This window comes from Notamacropus eugenii, chromosome X (genome assembly GCF_028372415.1).
Source record: "Notamacropus eugenii isolate mMacEug1 chromosome X, mMacEug1.pri_v2, whole genome shotgun sequence".
Classification (NCBI taxonomy): Eukaryota; Metazoa; Chordata; class Mammalia; order Diprotodontia; family Macropodidae; genus Notamacropus; species Notamacropus eugenii.
In genome coordinates this window covers 18978254-18982612 of record NC_092879.1, presented here as the reverse complement: position 1 = coordinate 18982612, position 4359 = coordinate 18978254, and the positions used below count along the sequence as shown (strand labels likewise).

General features: G+C 42.9%; 1 long non-coding RNA gene and 1 pseudogene across 1 annotated transcript; one reads left to right on the top strand and one right to left on the bottom strand.

The window, feature by feature from the left end:
- Positions 1–641: 641 nt before the first annotated feature.
- LOC140515367 (endophilin-A3-like) lies at positions 642–1851 on the top strand (annotated as a pseudogene).
- On the bottom strand, positions 1094–3907 carry LOC140515368 (uncharacterized). The gene is made up of 2 exons (XR_011970990.1): positions 3650–3907; positions 1094–1584 (listed from the first exon to the last, which is right to left on the bottom strand). It is a non-coding gene; the product is annotated as an uncharacterized lncRNA (long non-coding RNA).
- Positions 3908–4359: the final 452 nt, after the last annotated feature.

Below are 4359 nucleotides of genomic sequence, written 5' to 3'. Positions count from 1 at the left end.
CATGAGTCCTTCAGAATTGTCTTGGATCACTGTATTGCTAAGAATAGCTAAGTCACTCACAGTGGATCATTGTACAATATTTCTGTTACAATGTACAATGTTCCAAATGGTTCTACAGAATGGTTGGATCAGTTCACAATTTCATCAACAATGCATTAGTGTGCCTATTTTTCCACAGCAAACAGGAATTTTCAAAGGAAGAAATAAAACTTGTCAAAAACCATATAACAAAATGCTCCGAATTATCAGTAACTAAAGAAATTCCAATTTAAAAGAACTTTGAGGTTCCACCTCTTACCTATCAGAATTTGGAAAACAAAAAAGGCTGGAGGAACTGTAGGAAAACAGACATTGTAATGCATCATTATTAGAGTTGTGAATTGTTCTTGCAACTCTGGAAAGTTACAGTTATGTCCCCAAAACACTAAAATGTGAACATATTTTGAACCAACAATACCAATACTAGGTCGACTGCATAGAGTGACAGGCAGGGGGTCAGGCAGAGAGCAGCAGGGCCTCTGGCCTGGGCATCTGCTCCACTCCTGGGACCGCATCATCCCCCTCCCTGGTACCTTGTCCTCCAGTGCTCCGCCTCCTCTCCAGGAGAGTCAGGATGGTATGTGGCCCCTGCATGGTCCACAATGTCTGTGTCCGGACTGAAAAAGCAGTTCCACAAAGCTAGTCAGGAGTGTGATTCATTTTACTAAAAAGAACTCTTCTGTCTTCTATCTACTCAACACTTCCTATAGTGAAAAAATCAGTCAAGTAGAAAGAACGAAACTAGATGAAGAATTCCTAGAAATACAAAGGAAAATAGAAGTAATCAGTAAAGAAGATGTAGTGCTTCTCACAAAATGTACCGAGTATCTTCAGCCAAATCCACCATACAGAATGAAGCTAGGCATGCAGAATATTACGTCCAAGATCACAGGGCAGATGTGAACTTCAGGATACCCACATCCTGAAAGGTTATTAGGAGAGTCTACGCTGGGATATGGGACAGAGCTTGGAGAAGATTCAATTATTGGTCAAGTATTGTTGGGTATTGGTGAATCAATGAAGTTGATGGCTGAAGTGAAAGACTCTCTTGATATCAATATGAAACAAAACTTTATTGATCCACTATAGTTATTACAAGAGAAAGATCTAAAAGATGTTGGGCATAATTTGAAAAAGCTGGAAGGCAGTCGCTGGACTATGATTATAGAAAGAGACAAATTCCTAGGATATCAGGTGAAGAATTATGAAAAGCAATAAAAAAAATTTGAAGAGTCAAAGGAGTTATTTAAAAAAAACATGCTTAATTTGTTATTAAATTATATAGAGCAAGTTAGCCAATTGGCAGTATTTATAGAAGCCATGATAGACTACCACAAACATTTTTGCAGGAGCTACATAGGAAGTTACAGCACTGAATACATATATTAACTACTTTCTCTAATTATAATCACAAGCCAAAGACTGCATTCAAGACTTTTAATGCTCACAATGAGTACAATCAAATTTCATTTCATTCTCCTGAAGATTCAGGTCCTTTGCTTCTCCTGAATCATCCACGCTGTTATGTTTTCTTTGACTTTGTTCCTGAAAGTGAAGGAGAACTTGGATTTAAAGAAGGGGACATCATTACATTGACCAATCAAATAGATGTAAACTGCTATAAAGGAATATTCCAGGGGCAATCTGAATTCTTCCCAATTAATTAGGTTTCTGTGCTAGTGTCTTTGCCTTATTAGGTTTGTCACTCTAGCTGTGGACCTCAGTTTGTGCTGACATGATTTCACCCAAGTATTCTCTCAGTGTGGCATTCTGTGAAAGCCCTGATATATTTGATCGACTAAATGACTTTTGTATGTGTCTTCTCTTTTTAATGAATTTTGTATTTCATTTGTGTAAATATCTTACCTTTGTGGCCACTTGAAAGCATAATTTTCATTTATTGCTTTATCTCTACAAGGTCACTGGTTAGATGTAAATGGATTCTGTTTTGTTTTGCTTTTTTTTTAATTGTATCCATTGCAGAAACTTTTGGCTGGTTTTCATTGTCTGTTAGATGCAATGACTCTTAAAAACATAAAACATAAAGCTAAAAAAAACCCAATGTCTTTAAGTTACTGAGGTAATTGAGTCACAATGAAACTTATCTGTTAACAGCTTAATAAATATTGCTCATTCTGTGCAGTCAAAAGTAAAAATCTGGTGTCCTCAGTAGTAAGATGCTTTTGTACAGAATACAGTCCTCAGGTTGTAGCCTATTCTAGCTTCCTGAGGCTGATCCAGCTTTAATAAATATTAGAAAAAAAAGGAACCATCATATATACAAATTATTTATAGCAGTTCTTTGCATAGTAGCCCCAAATTAGAAATTTAGGAAGTGGTGACCTAATAAGGATCCTGTAAACAAACTGCAGCAAAAGGGTATCATGGAATATTATTTTGCCATAAACTATGATGTGAAGAGTGAAGTGAGCAGGACACAACATTAAAGAGAAAAAAAAGATTTTGAAAGCTATTGGAATTCTAATGAATGCAATGTTAAATCCTGAGTTGAAAGGACTGAAGATATCACCCATGACTCTTGGAATAGAAGTTATAGATTAAAATTCAGAAAGAAATGCACATCTGGACTTAGTCAATAGAAGACTTTGTCTTTCTGGACCCTGAGTACTTATTGTGAGGGTTCTGTTATTGTTGTGGTTATAGACTTTTAAATTGAATTTCCTAAAAGTTTTATTTTTTTAAAGCAGTCTGCGAGAGTCAATTAAATAGGCTACAAGTCCTAGGTGGGAACTGTCCCTCGTCCTTTTTCAGGGGTCTAAGATGGGGCAGGTGCAGACCTGGTCCCACACATACACACATTTTCTGCACCCAGATCCCTGAGAGAGGGGACAACATAGGAGAAATAGGAATTTCCTACAAGGGGGAGGGCTTTCGCCCTGAGGACAGACTTCAGACCTGATCCCTGCAGGGACCATGAATGACCTGTCCTCCCCCCACCTTGTGACACAAGGAGGACACAAGATAGGAACAAGACAGGTCGTTTTCAGACACAGCCAGGGTGGGAAGGGGAGGACACCTCCTTGTTTAAACATAGGTTTTCTTTTTCTCAGGGGGTTTAGAGGGTCGGAGGCCCCAGGGACATGGGGGTGGGAGAAGGGAAATAAGGAGGATAAGAGGGGGACAGAGATGCAGAGGTGGGCATGGGGAGTTTTTGGAGCCGGGGACATAAATAAAAGCACCATGACAGGGCAGGAAACAAAAGAGGTGAGTGGGGAGGGGGATCCTCTCTCTAATCTGCTCTTACTCCCCTCCCCTCGAAGACCAGAGGGAAAAAAAAGAAACACTAGGCCCTATCTTCTGGACTCTGCCCTGGACACTGGAGAATGTGGAAGGGGAGGGGGACCCCACAAAGTCTCTCGGTGGGTTCTCGCACCACCCAAACCCAGGCCTGCTCAGCGAGGCCGACCTAGGGAATGGGGGGGGGGAAGGGTCTGAGGTGCCCAGGAATAAAGGGATACGGCGGGGAGGGTGGGGTGGAGGACTTCCAGCAGCAGCCCTACCACGCCCCCCTCAACTGACCCAGCCCCTACTTGGCAGGGCAGGGATTCCACCAACCCTGGTCTGATGTCACATCAGAGGCGGAGCTTACCTCAGCCAATGGGACACAAACTGTAACAATGGAGAGGTCGGGGCTAACCCCAGGATGCTGAACAAGGAGGGCCCTGTGGCTTCAGGTGGGGAGGAGAGCTGGCTTTGTGACCCTTGGATGAGCCAGAGAAGGGCTCTCAACCCTCAGGGCACAGTCTTGGGTCAATCAGCCAGGGGAGAGACCCTGGCTTCTCTCCACCTGGAGATGGGCCTGGGTGAGGAGGAGCGGAAGACAGGCCCAGTGACAAAAAAAAAAAAAGCCCCAGAAACAGAACTTGGTGACCCCAGTGCAGTGTGGGAAGGGGGGAGGGGCGTCTTGAATTAAGATTCGGAGGCGGAGCTCAGCGCCAGAGGTGGGTGGGGCCAAGCCCCAATCTGTCCCGGGATTCTAGTTCGGGATGAGAAAAGGGGGGCCCGGGGCTCTCAGAGGGAGGGAGGAGGGAGAGGCTCGGGAGTCCACAACACTGATTTCATGTTAAGTAGGGAACCCTTTGTCTTTGTAAACACCTTCATCAGTAAAAGATGGGGAGCAAAGAGCAAGAATAGACGTGGCAGGGGGCTCCAAAATGGTCTTGGCAAAGAAACAGCTGTAAAAAACGAGAAATCCTGATAATCGGCATAGAGTCACAACTGCAAAGATGAAACTGGGGGGCTGCTTAAAAAAAGAAAACCTAGTGAAATGGCTGAATTTATTGATTGACTTGATTATGT